The sequence below is a fragment of the Artemia sp. Qi Xiang Cuo genome, chromosome 21 (genome assembly GCF_049724085.1).
Source record: "Artemia sp. Qi Xiang Cuo chromosome 21, ASM4972408v1, whole genome shotgun sequence".
NCBI classification, from domain to species: domain Eukaryota; kingdom Metazoa; phylum Arthropoda; class Branchiopoda; order Anostraca; family Artemiidae; genus Artemia; species Artemia sp. Qi Xiang Cuo.
In genome coordinates this window covers 30,692,284-30,711,061 of record NC_142814.1, presented here as the reverse complement: position 1 = coordinate 30,711,061, position 18,778 = coordinate 30,692,284, and the positions used below count along the sequence as shown (strand labels likewise).

Below are 18,778 nucleotides of genomic sequence, written 5' to 3'. Positions count from 1 at the left end.
GTTTACTGCTGCCTTGATCTTTGTCTTAACCCAGTTCTTCCTATCTGAAATTCGTTTTCTGGTCTTTTTACGTGAATTAGGATGATCCACTGTATTGCTTTGACTATTTAGATCTGGCTCGGTTGTTTCTTGTACAGGTTCAGCATTATTGGGAATCTCGAGGTGCTCCTGATTTTTTTCTGCCACTGAACCTGTTATGGCACTTGAACTAGAACCACAGCCAACACTGACATTAACCTCTGAAAAGAGATCATAATCCACATTTTCTTGAAGAGCCTCAGCTACTTCCTGATCAGATTCTCGGAAATTTAGTTCTGAAAGGCTGCTTGCATCTAGTTCAGGTCGATAGAGAGGATCACTGCCTTTTTCTGAATCAGAAGATAGATCTTCCTCGCTAGAAAAAACAAACAAAAAACTAAAAAACAAACAAACAAAACAAAAGCTTAACAAACAAAAGCTTAGGCTATACAATCCCAATGGACATTGTGGCTTGATGCAATGCTTCCAATTACTTGATTTTACTTCAAGTCAGGAAATGGAAAATGGGGCTAGGTCAGGAAAATGAAATTTTCAGTAGACTAAAGATAGGCTTTGTAAGGATAGACTAGTCTAGGCCTAGTAATAGCAAAACATATTTTTAGCTCTAATATTTATTAAAGGGGAGAAATCAGATAAAGAAAAAAAGGAAATATACCATTAGATTTTCTATTTCCTTGTCTATTCCCCCACAAAGCCAGATACACCTTTAGGCTTAACAAAACAGTTTGATTTTTCTTTAAACTAGCTTTATTTGGTAATACACATCAGCTGCTGATGAAGAACTGGGTATATTATCCAAGCACCCCTGGTGTTTGGATAATCACTAACTTTGGACAAGCAACCGAGCATAATTTGATTCAAATAGAGCCTATATTTCCAAGCAAGCTCTTAGTCTTGCATATGTATAGATTTAGATTACCTTGTTGGGATTAGCTCAATTTGATCTCAGAAACTTTTTTATACTGAAAATTAAGCTTAAAGAAAAGTTAGCAAACCCTAGTAGCCTATTTTTTTCTTTACAGCACATGTCTGGGATTGAATCTATTTATGTTTGAGTGGTTTTGTATCCTACAAGGCCTATAGGATCATGTGTTTAAGATTGGGCAGTATTTTCTAGAATTAGCCTAGGCTATGCTTAAACTAAATTGTGTATTTGTCATTAGACTCTACTATTAACTATCAATGCATTCAAAACATTCAGCAATCCATATGGCTAAAATATTCAGCCTAATCAAATAGCCTAGGCTAGCCTACTTGTTCAAGAAAATTTGATACTTCCTTTGAGTTCTGCAAATTAGCAAATCGCATTATGAGATGGTGCAGTGGTACAATAATGTGCGTAAATAGACAAGACAATTCTGTTATCTAGGAATAGAACCATATTCCTAATTCAATGCTGTTTCCAAATCAAACTATATATGCACCAAAAATCATAACAAATCAGGTAGCCTATTTGATATACTCTTGGGTAAAGGTGCAGTGTAGCTCCCCTGTACTATAGGGTGCAGAGACCCTACTAAGAGAACTGCAATATACAGGAAGAAGTGTGTTGTTTGCATTCTACTTCTATTGGACAGTATCTGTGCAACTTTACAACTCAATTGACTGAATAATATACCCTTGGAAATAAGCTGTTTTTATCGGGGGGAGCCACCCCCCACCTTTACCTACTCTTGGAACAAAATATTAGTCAATTCCACAAAAATGAGGTACCTGGATTCCTGCAAATATTGTGCAGCTTTTGCGGATGTAAACAATGTCCGTTTGGGTTTCATTGTGAAACTTTAACAAACTTTTTCTTCTTCAAAAGTATACGTCGACGGAGTTACGACAAAAATGCCCGTGTAATTTTCCCATATGAGGTACGACAGAACCGCTCTTAACAAAACGGCAAAATGTGAGATACGATAAACGAGAAATCTAAAATTGGGGCACTTCTAGCTGAGCTACAACAAAATGGTCGACGGAATTGGATAGAGCAAACAATTTCACGTTAGATGGCAGTCCTAACTCCACTTCCCGAAAAAGTCGCAGATACGACAAAACCGCTCTCAGGGGACGATATGAAGATCTTCTCCTTCAGTGTAACAAAACATCATGGACAGCACAAATCAAGAGGATATTAGATGAGAATGGATTATCAAGTTTGTGGGAGAAGGGAAAAGGGCCAGAAGATCATGAAAAGTTCTTCAAGGAATTTAGTGCAAGACTTGAAGACCAAAAAGTGCAACTATGGCAAGCAGCTGTGGACAAACCTCCGAGTCTTACTTTGTATAGAGAAGTAAAAGAGAATTTTGGTCAGGAGTTTTATTTCAAGCTGGGATTGCCCATTAAATATTTGAGGATTTGGATTCAGATTCGAGCAAATTGTCTTCCAATTTATTCTAAGATTGCAAGGAAAAAGAGGGCAGGTCCGGAGGCCGGGTGTAGTTGCTTGAGATGCGGGGAAAATGATTATGGATTGGGTCATTTCCTCCTCCGGTGTAAGCAACTATCTCATTTAAGGGGATCAATTATCCAGGATGGGGAAGATAGGCTGCTTTGTGTGTTAATGAGGTCTAGGACTCCCCGTTATATTGTGGCAGTACGAAATTTTGTATTGATGGGAAGGATGTCAAATGAAGTGTAATTTTTCTTTAGTATGTATTTTTGTATATGGCTTTAGTTGGCTTTTAAATACAGATTATTATTATTATTATAAGGGCAGAATGGATATAACGTTAGCCGTATCGGATATTTAGAAGAATTATAGGGGCTAAATTTTTTGTTATCTCCCATTTTGTGTGAAAGCTAATCACACATAAATAATGATCATTAAGCGTGAGTCCTGGAAACAAACCCTTATAATTAAAATAGGAACAATTACAATAAACAAATAAATGCATCAAAGTCTTAGTTAAAATTGATTTGGCTGATGGAAACATTTAACCCTAAATCTGTTACTGGTGCAATCAAGAAAAAATAATGATTGGATTTGCGCTCATGCCGTTGCAGACAACTTCCAAGCATTCCAATAGGAATTCCGATTGGAAAAGTTTAGTTCTTCGAATTCCGAATTCTTCACTATTATCCGTATCTTTCAGTCAGAAAAACTCATTTTATTTTTTCTTTGTGCTCTCCAACTTCGGAGGTCAATAAAATGACTGAAATAAATAAAACTGAATTCTTATTTACTTATATTTCTATTCTTTGTCAGTTTCATCATCAGATTTGAAATTGTATACCTTTCTGTGTTTTTGGCCTTTGGAATTAGTGTGCATGTTTCAAAACTGAGGACTTGGATTAAAGAATGCTTGCACCTCAATTGAAATTATGGCCACACATCCATACAATCACCAAGCAAAGATTCATTCGGAGGGGGTATCTCACGGTTCCTGGGTAGACATACAAGCCTGAACAAAACAAATGGGCGAGTTTTCTTAAGAATATAAGACATTATAGGGATGATCATGAAATTCTTTACATTCCTGTGGGTTGAGAGTTCAAGGCCTCCCCCATACGTATTTTCATCCATATACTCTTCCTGTTCTTAAAAAAGAGATAATTTCGTTAATCAAAACCATCTTTAAAAATGTTCAAGATCCACCCCATTTTTGTATACAGTACTTGCCATGATTTTTGAAGATAAAAAGAAACTGTGCACCTCCAATTCCTGAAAGTTCTTGAAATAGAATTCCAACAGTTCTTGAAATAGAAATGGTTCTGACATATTTCCTTTTTAGCGAACAAACTGTTTTTATTCCTGTTTCAATAACAAAAATCTAAGACTTATTATCGACTTTTTTTAATACAGTCAAAGTCCATTATTTTAGGGAGATGCAGATTTAAAAACCAAATGAATCGGTTTTTAATGAATTATATTTCTTTTCCATCAAGTCTCGATTGCTTTATGACCAACCTAGTTTATGTGGATAATGTCAAGGAAGTCACAAACTAAATCATGTTTAGACGTTCGGGGGTCAATGCAGTTACGTGCGGAATACAAATTGAAGTCTTCAGAGAATCTTTAAACGGGTCACACTTTCGGTTGCATAATTAGCGTAGAAGAAGCAATTTGTAATCGCAACAGGGAATATCTGATTGCATCAACAAGGTAATGATAGAAATCGTCGAAGCTGAAAATACAAAAGCTATAACATCCGTTCTCTGGTGCATCTGCTTTCCTACCTCAAGAGCGTATCCAGGATTTTTCTCTTTTTTTTAACAGAAAAAAAACTTTAAAAAAAACGTCACAATTTTTTTTATTTGTATTTTTGTTACTTTTTTACGTGTAGGATAAAATTTTCGGGAGGGGGGCTCCGTAACCTACCCCCCCTCTGGATGCGGCCTTGTCCCACCTATTGAGTCTCTTAAACGCAGATGAACTTAAGAAGAGCTCCTCTTTTTTCTTGAGAGGGGTGTAAGAGAGGGGTGTAAGAATAAAGTATCTTTTCATTTATGGGCAAGGATTGGGATATTTCAAAATAACAGTAGTTAGTGATCAAGACATGGGTGAATCAATGAATGATTTTATTCAGTGACCAAACCCGTACAGAGTATTTCACTATCTAATCTACAAAATACAGCACATAGAGTATTTCACAAATGCAGCTACAAAATACAATCTACTAAATAGCACAAAGGAAAAAAAATGAAGACATGGGTATTTTCAAGAATTCAAACTTTCGATTTCAAGCCTATTTCAAAGCAGAGAGATTTTTGCAAGTTACGATAAATATTGAATATTAAATACTCAATAATATACACCTATTCCTTTTTTACGCTCTTTTTGTATCTTTTCCGTTATGCAATCTTGAAAATTGTGCATCTGGGCTCAAACGAAAAGCAAGTCATTCCCAAACGGAACGGAAAGAAATCGTAAAGAAGGATTTAAAGGAAATCGGAACTTCATGGGAGGGGAATACAAAATGAAGATTTGAAAATATTGGTATGGAGTACAAGGCCGTACCCAGGATTTTTTTTTCAGAGGGGTTTTTACTCAAAAATAAATTTTCGGGGGGGGGGGGTTACACAAAAAACTAAAAAAACGCGTACAAAATTTGTTTATATCCATTTTTGTTACGTTTTTACGAATCAGACAAACATCTCAGACAAAACCCCCTAAATACCCCTCTGGGCACGACCTTGGTGGAGTAGGAGCGTGGACAGATGTGCTGATCTCAGGTGATTTGGTTCTCCAGTGAGTTGAATCCAGTGAGCCTCGGCTCAATTTAATGAGTCCATTTTATCGAGCTGCTTATCTCTAAACAACGACTAAAAGAGCTTTTAGGGTTTGAGTTACAGTTTATTGGCTTTGACGTGCTTGAATTTTGTAAGGTTGTATTTTGCGTGGGTTGAGTTTAGTAGTTTGAGTGTCAAGCATGTTGGGTTGGTAGGAAACCCTTCTTGGAGCGTGGGTTTCTGATCTACTTCCACTTTGTGGTGCAATGCTCCATAAGAAAAGGGGGGTTTTACACCACCAAGCAAAAGTTTATGTCAGTCAAAAAATAATCTCAGAATAATCTCAGCTTGTATTTATTAATATTTCCAAATATTTTGAAATACGGTATGATATGATAAAACACGACAAGGCCGTACCCAGTATTTTTTTCAGATGGGGTTTTACTAAAAAAAAAGGGGGGGGGGTTGAGTTTTTTTTACACCAAAAAACATCAAAAAACACATACAAAATTTGTTTATATCCATTTTTGTTACTTTTTTACGAGTCAGACAAATATTTTGGGAGGGGGGGGTCAAACCCCCTAACCTCCCCCTGGATACGGCCTTGAAACACGATCAATTTTATTGATGTACTCTCAAGTTCTAAATATGAGAAAAAAACTATATGCATAAAATAAACTGAGCTGAATAATATTCATTAACCTTCCGAGGGGTTGCTCTCTTTCAGAAATCCTGTACACTTAGTGGCGTGGACCAAGCGTGGCGGAAGTTCACTGAGCGTTTTAGGGAGTGTGTCAAGCGTTTCAAGGAATGTGGCAAGCGTGACGAAACTGTGCAAAGCTTGGCAAAATTGTGTGACAAACGAGGCGTTTTAAGATGTATAACAGGTGGTGGAAAGTCAGCGTCCTCTCCTAAACCTTAGCACCACATAACACTCTATGTTGGCCTTGAATATTCAAACCGTTTAATTATGTAAAATTAGGGTGATCTACATCCTAGCATGTTCTACATCTTCTTTTATTATAAAGGGTATAAATTTATGGAACAATTTGGATAATGATATGAAGAAGATAGAAAATTTTAGTGATTTTAAAGGAAAATTGAAAGAAAAATTATTAAGTAAGTATGAATTCTAGTTTTGTTTGTTTTGGAGGAGATTTTATTCGATTTAATTTAAGTTAAGTTGTAATTGCTTGCTGGTTTGTGAGTGCGACCCCACAGCATTAATATGGTATGTAGTTGCTGTCCCTGTAGCATTATTATTATTCTTTTTTTTTCTTTTCTTTTCTCTCTTTTTTTCTTTCTTTCTTATTATAGCGAGTTTAAAAGACTTTATATGTAGGATATGCATTTTTTTTTTACCTCTTTCACCCCACGTCAACCGTTTGGTTTCGGGTGAATCATATTGATTTTTGTATTTAAATTTTTGTTAAACTTAATTAAATATATCACTAGCAGCACCAAGGAGCAAAATTGAAACCGTCAGATAAACAGCATTTATATTTTAATAATCAAGGTATTTACCTTTTAGTCCTTTCTGTTACACAAAAGTAATTTTATGATACTAGTCAAGTGTATTTTGATTTCTGTATGTTTTAGTTCCTTTTTAGTGAGACTGCCCTGCTCCCCGCCTAAATGACGTCAATAGTTTATTAAATTATAACCTCAAATAGTGCATTTTCAGTGACAGTACTTGGGGGTAATCAGCAGGGCCATAAATTCTACTGTTATTACTAATAATTTACGGAGAATAAAGCCATTTGAGGTCAACAACGCTAACATCAGTTTATTCGTTATAGTTACCTCCACAATTGCCACTTATCAAGGGAGAAGGTCTTGTGACAGAATGACTCTTCGATGACTTCCATGTAATTAAAAAATATATATATAGTAAATGGTTGGTTGCATAGCAAACGGGATACTTCCTGGACATAGCCCCCCCCCCCCCCAGAAAAAATAAATTTCTCGAAAGGAAGCTCCTGATTACTTATTTCCGTACAAACAGCAGCTGATAACAGTAAGTTCCATAAGATAATAGATCTTTCTCATTTTGAGGGCCAAATATATAAAATAACTCCATTTTTGATACAACAGATTCTCAAACCAAAAAACTCTAGTTTTCTTAGGAATAACTCAACCACCACAACGTCTATGTTCAGCGGAAATGAGAGTCTTAGCTATATCTATAGGACGCTCAAAGGCCACAAGATTATAGATATTTTCCATATTGACGGTCAAGCATATAAATAACTCCATTTTTGGTACAAGAAATTCTCAAACGAAAAAAAATCTAGTTTTGCTAGAAATAACTCAACCATCACAGCGTCTACGTTCAACGAAAAAGAGAGTTATAGGACTTTGTAAGCTCAAACATCGACAAATATATTTTAGAGGTGGGGGATCTTGATTCACTGCATTGCTAAGCCTTCTCCATTTTCATCTATAACCCAAAATCCAAAATACTTCGACGTTCTAAACTCCAAAAGACTAAAATCCAAAGGCTCACTCAACTCACCAGCTTTTAATGCAAGTTTACTGCGACTTACTAAAATCTTCCTTAGAGTTTTCTTATAAGCAATGGTTGTCAAGATGCTTTTCTAAAGACATACCAAAGCTAGCAAAAGGGTCTATACAGTTTTATAGACTTGAAAACGTCATCTATTTCCGTCTTGGTTCATCTATTTGCACAAATTGAATTAACAAGTCTCTAGTTGAGACTAGACTTCTACGTATCTTAGAATTTCTGCTTAAAAACATACAAAAACAAAAGTTGTCATCATTAGAAAGTGAGATTTTGATTAGAGTAATACCCTAGTAGAATCTTTAGTCCAAACACCTTCTGCTAAAGCATGTTTCAAAATCAGAAGGCATGTAGAATTTTTCTGGTTTTTAATAGAGGTTGTAGCTATTATAGGCACCATCGTCTCAGTAGGATATCTGAATGAGAATGTTTGATGTTTCCAATTAGCTATTGCACGCAGACCCTATCCCTGTAACAGGCTATAAAAAATAGTATAAGCTTTGAGCATGATAGTTGCTTAATTGTCTACTTGGTAACCCTGAGGAACAATTTATCATTTTTTAAACCATAATTCCACAAACAAATAAAATATTCATCTTTCTGATGACATTTGAAATGTTCAAGTAAATATTGTTACTGGTATCAAATCTTCAGTGATTATGTTTTGATTGAATATATTCTTGTATCACTAAGATTGATTGCTCGTAAAGTATTTTTGATTTTAGTTATAGCCAGCATGATGAATTTAGATTAAAGTATATTCGTTTTTGAATCTGGGACTTTGTCACGTACACAGAAGAATGAAAAAAATATTGTGTATGCAGAACTGAACTCCGCGATCCATTGATCTAATCTTAATTTCTGTATCCTATTTGATTCCTTTGAATCAAAGAAGACGCTTTTGGTAAAAAGTAGAGTAAGCAAGGAGACATGGGCTTATAGTAACCGAAACTCTTCAAAGGGGTTTTGATAACAATATATACATCAAAAGAATTGAATTTCATGCTAGTGTCAAACGTATAAAATCACCCCTTTTAAAGTTACCCGTTAGAAGCTACGAGCCTGAGAAAACTTGCCTGATTTCTCAAACAGGGAGAAAAAGCCCAAAAGGGTAAGTGATCTTGATGAAGACTGCATCATCAAATTTGACATATCTAGGACCCTGTTGCAGTAGTTTTAAGCTCTTATCCATAAAAGTGTGGAATACTGGATTTTTTTTTCAAGAAGGAAGATCGCGGATGCGTGTTAATTTGCTTGTTTTTTTTTAATATATTTTTCCCCATGGCTAATCATATGGAACCAACAGTCTTAAAAAATCAGAAGAAGGCTCATTCAAACGGGATATAAACATTTAGTACCGTTTCTAATTTGTCAAAAACGATTGTTCCACGCAAGACCATACCCAGAGGGGGGGGGTGGTTATGGGGGTTTTAACCCCCCCCCCAAAAAAAAATTGTTCGAGTCGTAAAAACGTAACAAAAATGGATATAAACAAATTTTGTATGTGTTTTTTAGGTTTTTGTTTACCCTCCCCCCGATTTTTTTTCAGTAAAACCCCCTCCAAATAAAAATCCTGGGTACGGCCTTGGTTCCACGGAAAAGTAGCGCTTTCTGCCATTTTGTTGCATAGAACTAGAATTTTGCCCCATAGAGGGTCAAGTTGCTGTTGATTGAAAATTCTGAGATTGCCAATCGATTTATTATTTTCAAAAAACTTCACATTGAGCTTCTCAGCTTCAGATGGAAAAATCCTCCGCGGTGGCACAGTCGTCCCCACAGAGCTGTGTTCCATAAAAAAATAAACAGTTAACGTAGATGTTCTGAAAAGCTTAATTTAACAGCATTGATTCACTCCATATTCGGTAAAATTATGTGCAGTGATTTATAATTGCACTTCAGCTACTAATAAAGAGGGTCACTGCAGTGGCGGATCCAGGGGAGGGGCGAGGGGTCGCATGCCCCCCTAAAGTAGCCTAAAACAGAGTAATTTACTTGATTAAACCAAGTTCCCGTTAAATAAAGTTGCTCCTAACGCAAGTTTATCAGATCAACCTATTTTGCCACCCCCCCCCCCTAGAAAAATCCTGGATCCGTTCCTATGGACCACTGAATTATTGTTTAGGTGAAAGAGAGGTGTGTCTGAAGCCTCAATGAATGAACTTTTATACCCAGATTTTCTTCATTTCCACAAGCCATCAGATAAACACAGAAGAGGGTCTTAGTAGGTAGGGGTGAGGCATAAATTAAGCTCGAGTCTCTATTCTTTTGGAACAAGCCTGAATATGGATGCTGTGGAGTGATAGATCTTTCTTACTGCTGGAAAATGTTTTTTATAGCATAAAACATAACATATATTTACCGGGGGGGGGGTCGTGAGCGCTGGCAGGGAATTTCTTTGGAGGTAGGAGGCAAGTGTTACCAAGGAATTTGTATTTTTCCGGAGGTTTAAACAGAAATATTGGGTTTTAGTGCAATAAACTGTTCATGGTAACGAACTGTAAGTAAGGAGGTAATCGTGCTGATAGGAACCAAAACTTTAAAAAAAAGAAAATTTGATAACAATACATACAGCAAAAGAATTGGCATTACATTGTGATTCCAAATATCTGACTAAAATTGATGTTTTAGGGCAGAAAATAGAAGTTTTTGTTGCGCGACCCAGCTCTTTAGGGACTTAAAAATACCTTTGGAAAAATTAATTTCCGTTCAAAACGAGTCCCGTCATGATTTATCTCTCTCTTATGATAAAAAGAGGAGACACAACAGTTAAACAACCCATGCTAAAATAAAATTTTCCCCAGTCTTCAAGATGATGAAATGTCGATATAAAGAAAAGCGTTTTAGACCACGAAAAATCAATTGGCTGTCTTAGGACATAAACTCTCCGCCCTCTTTTGAGTAAAAATTGGCACACAATGGCAGGGAAAGACAGTTTGCTATTGCGTTATCATGTTTTTACTCAAACAGGGTACTAAATATTGCAATTTCTCTTCATTTAAGCCCTCTCACAATATTCTACATCCACTATGATCATTTCGAAACAATCACACCTGGGGAAAAAAAATAACGAAAAAAAAGGGGATGTATCAGTGTTACTCATGCTATTCAAGGTGAAGGACTGTAAGTATGGGTTCTTGAAAATGGTAATTTTCATGAGTTTTTATTATTATTATCTGCGACTAGACGTCATTCTGTAGAGGTTTCAAACACTTTTTTGAGACTCGGGAAAATTTGTTATAATGAACACAAATTACTTTTCGATTAAAAATGTACAATGAATAATATTTCTGAATTTAAATTTATTGAAAAATGTTTCTCACAAGACAGTTAATTTTTAGAAAATACGATTCTAAGAGTTCACTTACTCTCGACCATGGTTCGCTCTTTACCAGATGGTAGTAAGCCTTACAGCTTTACTATTGCTGCAACCATAATAAACTTCAATCCAGCTTTTGCATGACGGAGTGCTTGTACCTTAAACCATCTCTTTTTTTTATTTTTAGCATCTATTATACTAATTCTATCTATGTAAAATTTTCGATACCGATGAGTTTTTTTGTCCCCTTGTTTTTGTTGGCACTATTATCACGCTTTAGGGCCTTTTATTCATAAACGTAAAATCAAATTATACAAATCGTTGTGAATGAAAGAACGACAGCTGAGACATATCATCAATCTACGGAAACTTCAACCTGAATAAACGATTATTATTTACTTAAGACGGGGAGCTCTAAAAAATGTTGAGCAGTCTCTAGATTTACACATATTCTTTGTTCAGAATCCCAAAGTGTATGCCGTAGTCTGTCCGTACTGTTAAAAGTTTACCCAGATTTTATATATTTTTTCTGTATTATAAAAATTGATACATGTCAATTCATTCACCGATGTTATGAATGTCAACAACTTAATTGACCTTTTTCCAAGGATGGAAAAGCCAAACTAGCATTTAAAACACAAGATTATTAAACGAACTAAGATAAACTTCCATCAAGTGTGGAATGTTCGTTATCAAAAGCTAAAGTTTCTGAAAATACATCTTTTCGACTTAAGAAGGTCATTTCAGAGGCCGAAGGTTTTTTTTTTTTTTTTGCTCAATATGGAAAGCCATACTTTATTTCAAATAATTTTAAGACTACTAAGAAAAAAAAGTATAAATTAATTCGTAACGACAGATGGCTCCATTAAAACAAAGATCGCCTCAAAATGGATTACTAAAAGTGTCTTTAAAGGGGGTGAACAGGGCTCTTGGTTGCAAAAAAACGATTAGTTTTTACTTTTGTTTAAGCTCCCTTCGATTTTGACTTTAAGCGAATTAGTATACCTTGGCTTTTGTTAGAAAAAAACACTTTTGGTAAAAAATTCTTACTTTAAAATGTTTTAATTTTATTAGCTCGGCGAGATAGGTGAATTAATATATATGGTATAAGACATTATTAGAATTATCATCGTTAAGAGTCTTGAAATGCAGCTTTTTGGCCTAGTAGGGTACCATAAGCAATATTTAACGGTCCGGGGTAACAAACTGTAAGTAAGGAGCGACTCGGCCCAATTGTAACCGAAACTCTAAAAAACAGAACTTTGGCAACAACAGATTCATCAAAAGAATTGGCTTTTTATGTTGGTCGATTCAAAATATATAAAATTCATGAAGTTTATTGTTACCCATCAAAAGCTACAAGCCTAAGAAAATTTACCTCATTTTCCAAAAAAAGGGGAAACACCCCCCCCCCCCAAAAAAAAAATCTAAAATTTAAATGGAAAACACATCATTAGATTCAGCATATCAGAGAGCCCTACTGTAGATGTTTCAGGTTACAATGTACAAAAATGTAGATTTTTGTACTTTTTTTCCAAAAAAAAAGATCACGGATGCGTTTTTATTTCTTTTTTAATCCAGGGGTGATCGTATCGAACCAATTGTCTTAGAAGACCGCTAGAGGGCTCATTCGAATGAAAATTAAAAGTTCTAGTGCCCTTTTTAAGTGAACAAAAACATTAAAGGGCAACTAGCCCCCCCCCCCAAGCTCTTCCCCCCCCAAAGACATCCGATCAAATTTTCGAGATAGCCATTTCATTTACCATAGGTGAAAGGTTCAAGTACTATGTCTTTGGGAATGACATGACCCCCCCCCCTCCTAGTCTTTGGGCCAAGAGCTGAAGTTACGCAGCTTGCCCTTTGTTCACATATAGTATTTATCATTAGGAAATAGACGGTTTTCTTTTTTTTTGGGGGGGGGGAGGAGATTTACACGGGAGAAATTTTCTTGGGGATCAAATTTTCCGGAGTGAATTTTAAACCAGGGGGAGGGAAGAGAATTTCCTGTTATGATTTTAAAACGGTAAGGAATATAATATAAAAAAACCAAGTTTTTTCAGGCGAAACTAAGGAGCAGCATTAAGACTTAAAAGGAACAGAAATTATTCTGCACAAGAGGTGGGTTCTTAAGAAAGACTTTGTCACAATTCTTTAAGAAAGACTGCTCAAACACAAGGGTGGTTGAATTTCAATGAGATGTATTTTTTAAAGAACCTTTAGACCTTATTGTAAAGAGTGGGGGTTTGATGAAGGGACACGTCACCTAATATACAGAATAGTTCCTGTCTGTTTTAAGTTTTAATGTTGCTTCTTATCTTCAGTTGAAAAAAAAGTTTTTTATTTCATTAAATATTAAAGATAACATGAGCTATATAGACTCCAATGTTTGGAATATAAATTTCAGTAGAAAATACAGTAACGAAATAAACAATAACTTGACACTTTTTCTAAGCACAAAATGATCGATGTGGACGTTATTTTAAATGTCCAGTCACAAGAATAGTAACGATTTAATAAAGATCACCAGAGGCGACCTTATCTAAGCAATACCGTTAAATTTCGGAAGAGGGCTCGGTACTTGTCTGTTAAACAGAACATCCTCAAGAAATGAAGTTAGGTTAATCCTAATACCTACATCGTAACATTACATCCTTACGTTATTCAAAATAAGCACATCATAATCGATTCAAACCGGTTCTGTCAGATCACAGACATCGTAATTCTTGAGAATGTTCGGTGCCCTTTTTAAGTAGCAAAGAGATCGCGCCACAACAAAGAGCAGCAAGTAATACGTGATGTGTAAATGTGGAAGTAATGCATAACCGGAAGTGTTGCTGCATATTGACTATTTATTTTGTATCGACTATGTGTATGTTCAGGGATGAAGACACCCCCAAGCGGCAATATCGCCTCATGAGCTCTGAGGCTATATATACAGCTTCGCGGGGCTCTAAATAAATTAACTCTCTCATAAAGCCCAATAAAAAGCATATAGATTTATGTACAATATAGTTTGTCCAATTTCTTTTTTTTCTATCTACACGATACGCGTGTTACAAACTTCTTCAACGCTTTGTATAAAACAGTGCAACCATTTCGTCACAATAACAAGAAGTATCTTTTCGGTAAACTAGACAAGAACCTAATTAATTCAGTTAACACGGATGTGCCGATAGTATCTAATATATCAAACCTCCAGTGTCTTCGGTGCTTTGCATGCATATTTTCTTACTCTAAACCGTCTGTTTCTTGAATCAACGTCAGAGTCAGAGATGTTTTTACAACCTACGACATCGGGAATGAATGCTGTGTCTCAGGCTGAACATAAGTCATTCAGATCGAACAACGTGATTCACATTGAATGGAGGGATTCAATAGAAAACTCTGCGTAATTAGGAGAAAATAGAAAAACATTGATGATTATATAGCAAGTCTCAAGAAATGGTATTCATTTTCGGGGGGAACCACCCTCCCATAACGCTAAAGAGAACAAAATTGAGCTATTATTTAAAAAAAAATGTATATTGTGATTTGTACTACAACTATTTAAGGTTCTATAAAATCGTCAATAGGTCATGATTGGGCCGACACAGTTGGCGTGCCATATTTTTCGAAAGGTTTCACCATTTTCAGAAAGTCTTTTTTTCCCTTTTCAAATATTTATGAAATTCCATGGAAGTCAGCTTCTTTTTTATGAATATCAACTGTTTTATAGCAAGATGCTATTTGAAACCCCGCACTGGGTGATAGTTGATTTTATTTTTATATCTGACCAAAAATGGTTTGAAGATTTCAGGCAACAGTTGTTTTAAGCAATATATGTATCTGGACAGCCATTTAGAAACTAAGATTAACTCAGAAAAATGCAAGTCTAAATATTCAATGGAAGAACAGTGGACAACTGGACATACTTTCTTAAGAATACTGAAAAACCTATGTACCAGCTGACTTGGAGTTTTACAGTCATGAGGCTGCGCGGTCGTGCATTTGCCCCTAAATTTAGATGCAGTCCGTACAAAAGGAACGGGTATTATACACCATTGTTTGCAAGCTCCATTTGACTGAGTTGCCTCGTTTGAGGCTATATTAATTTACATAAACTACAGAATAATTTCGTATCAATTAATAGGAGGGAGAATTTTGAATTTTTCCTTTGGTCTGAACGTGTTTGCGATAAACTTAAAAAATATATATCAATGCCTATATTTGTCAATTTTCAGCCAGAGACCCTTAAGAGATGTGAGGTATAGGGGGCGGCCCCGAATGACTAAATTTGTCCCCCCCCCCTGACAAATTAAAAAAAATGTCATTTCAGATGCCTCTCCTATAAATTTTTCGAAGGGGTACACTTTTTTAGGAGTGATTGTAATTCTAGAAGCACCATTAAAGGGAAGCTAAACTTCAGCGAAAGGAGAAGGAAGTTAAGTGGACGGCAACCCTCACTCTTGAAGCCTGAATATGATATTAAAGATGTAAGGAATCAACCTTTAGAGGATCTGTTCTATTCGCTGAAGTTTAAACATATTTATCATACTGATAATAAATCGTAAGTTCAGCTTTAATGTGAAGTCCAGGTAGTTTAAAGGGCGTCAGCTTCCTCATACATAGAACGGTTTTTGTTTGTTTTTTAGTTTATATGTATATTTTTATTTTCCTATGACAAGACTCACCCCCCCCCCTTCCCGTAGGATTTCAGCAACAAACATAAGACTCATAAGCTCAATTATTTTAATAGCCTTATTGTTAAAATTAAAAAAAAAATTGCTTAAAAAAAACTGCACAATCCGTAATGGTCTCAATAGTTTTTTATCTATTTACATCTTCGAAATTTTCGTCTCTTTCAATGCATTTTTTTCCGTATTTTTGTTTTGGCTCGTCGGAGTCTTGAGGGCAGTGATCACTATATTTGATAATAGTATTTGATGGGAAACCCTTCATTTCGTTAAAAATCAATTTTTTTCGTTCTTGGGTCACCAAATAGTAACTAGAGTTTTTTTTCTCAACAATATACGTAGAACCTGAGATGGGGTATACCCATCGGCGTATTTTAAACCCCAGCACCACGATCAACCCTAACTATGCTATGAACACAAGGCCTTTGCCTATGGGTGCAGATAAAGGGAGATATTTTAACCCCTTCCCCTATGAAAAAAAACGTGCTTAAACATATGGCTAGGCCAGGTACGCCCAGAGATTAGTTCTCTAGGCCCACCATCAATGCTCCTCCATAGACTACCATAATTTCCTCAATAATTTCTCACAATTATGCCTTATTGTGCCTTTCACAAAATATGCCTTTTTAGGCAAGTTTTGCAACACCCCGAAATGTACATACATTATAAACACGCCTTAGTGAGGGGCAGATCAATGGAGTTATAGCTTATAGCTGTTAACAAAACTCCAGATAATTCTAAAATAATATTAGAAACGTTCAAGTTGTCACCTGAGCATCAGGATGTGCTTTCAAAGTGATAATAACTTTCAATAATTTTATATTGACTTCTGCACCTATAATACATTCTTCCTTCTTTGAATAAGAAGCATATTAACTTACCATTCTCAAAACGTTTGCCTGAACAATAGTCCATACACCCACAGTCGTGTTTCTCGCTCACTATTCAGGAGCAGAATAACAATAAGATCTTAGGGAAGCAAATTAAGATATGGGAAAGAGCCGTGATGGCTCTTGAGCGGAACAAACTTACTGCAGAGGCATGGCTGACGGTGTAGCGAAAGAATTTAATTTCAGTCCTAATAACAAATCACTAATGCTGAGTGTTTGCAAAGCAGTAAAAAAAAGAAGCGTAATTTTTTGCTCCAAAGATAAGAAACGACCGAGCATGAAATCTAAAACTGACAATCTGCAATAATACTTATTTTTAGATAAAATATGTTAAGAGTGATATTCTACAAGGAAAAAAAGAAACATAATTTGTCTGGACAATTGCCAGTAAACACGCATTAACATATAAAAAGTTTATATTTATATATATATATATATATATATATATATATATATATATATATATATATATATATATATATATATATATATATATATATATATATATCAAAAAGAATCTTTTCGTGTCACATTTCAGTACAACCTAAACAGTGAGATTTCGATAACTACACAATATGATGTTATAAACCAATACAACCACATTTGTTTCTCAGCTTGTTACCAAATTAATTCCATGAATAACGTTGAAACTCTCCAGATCTCTTCAACCTTCACGGACAGGGTCTTTTTTTGTTTAAGAGAGCTTCTAATTCTATCTGATTTCGACAGCTTACTCCGATTCAAAATACCCCTGCAATCACTCTAGATACTGTCTTGATTTGCGTAACAAATCTTTCTTTCCCTTTAAAAATAGAAGTCCAAAATAGGGGCCCGAGTGACACTAACTGTAATGTCTTAAAGCCACCCCACTCAAGTCCTTTATCTGAGAAAAACCGATTTCCTTCTGTATTCAATACGAAATAAGTTTTTTTTTCAACTGAAAGTAAGGAGCAACATTAAAACTTAAAGTGAACTGAAATTATTGTATTTTAGTACTCTTAAAAAAAGCTTCTTATTGTTCTATTTAAACGAATCTTGTATTTCAGGAGTCACTCTTAAAGAATGCGGACAAAATTCAAACTGTAGCGTAAAGAACGAGGTGTTAAGGAGGAGCAACTCCCCTGATATACGCAATTAATTTCTGTTCCTAATTTCTGCTCCTTACTTTCAGATGAAAAAACGGTTTTTTTTTAATTTAATTTCTGATCGTTTTTTAAATAATACCAGGAAATATGGCTCCAACTTCACGCAAAAATCCTTCGTCTTCACGGATATATTCTCTAGACAATTCAATCCTGGTAAAATTTATCCCAGGCAATTACCCTTAACATCTCCACGCGTAAAAGTCAGTCGGCTAAGAGAAAGCAAGGCGTAAGAAGAATTTCGTATAGGAATTCTGGAAAATGTCCCCATTTTAAAGTTTCCCCTGAAGTATTCACCCTCTGGAAGCTTTCCTCACCATGGATAATTTTTCCCGTGGAAAATTACCTCAGTGCTAAATTCATCCCCCCCTCACACACCCGAAAAATGTATGCATACTTTCCAATAACAAATACTATATGTATAGGCTACAATAGGCAAATTTTAGATCTTAAAGACCTTTCCCCAGGGGTTATGGGAGGTCATGATATTTCCAAAGGCCATGCTGAACAAAATGACTATCTCAAAATTTTGATTTGACAATTTTTAGAAAAAAAGGAGCGTGGGAGGGGGCCTAGTTACCCTCCAATGTTTTAGGCTCATAGCCTTTGATCGGTAATTCTAAGCTTAATGAAACTAATATATTTGAAATCAGCATAATAATCCGATTCTTTTGATATATCTATTGGTATCAAAATTCTGTTTTTTGGAGTTTGGGTTACTATTGACCTGGGTTGCTCCTTGCTTAAAGTTCGTTACTACGAACTGTTTGATTTCAGTATGTACTTGGTGATATCAGCTTAGCGTGAGAGAGATAAATTACAATTTAGGTATATTTAATTAAATATTTTAGTTGGTAAATTGTTTAGGCTAGAAACCATTCAATATAATGCGTTCTGGGGGGCCTAATTTCCATAATCCTCTGATGTAGTTTCCATAATTTTGTAACTAAAGTCTTACGTTTTTGTCATATTTTGGTATATTTCATTAGGATTAACCTAACTTCACGTCTTGAGGTGGGGGGGAGGCTATTAGACAT

General features: G+C 35.4%; 1 protein-coding gene across 1 annotated transcript in view; it reads right to left on the bottom strand.

Annotated features, from left to right (window-relative positions):
* The window catches only part of LOC148939443 (facilitated trehalose transporter Tret1-like), an 86,018-nt gene extending 69,293 nt beyond the window's left edge, over positions 1 to 16,725 (bottom strand). The window contains exon 1 of the mRNA XM_089106592.1: positions 16,591 to 16,725. The gene's annotated coding sequence lies outside the window, so the exon portion shown is untranslated. The remainder of the gene's footprint in view (positions 1 to 16,590) is intronic.
* Between the last annotated feature and the right edge of the window lie 2,053 nt (positions 16,726 to 18,778).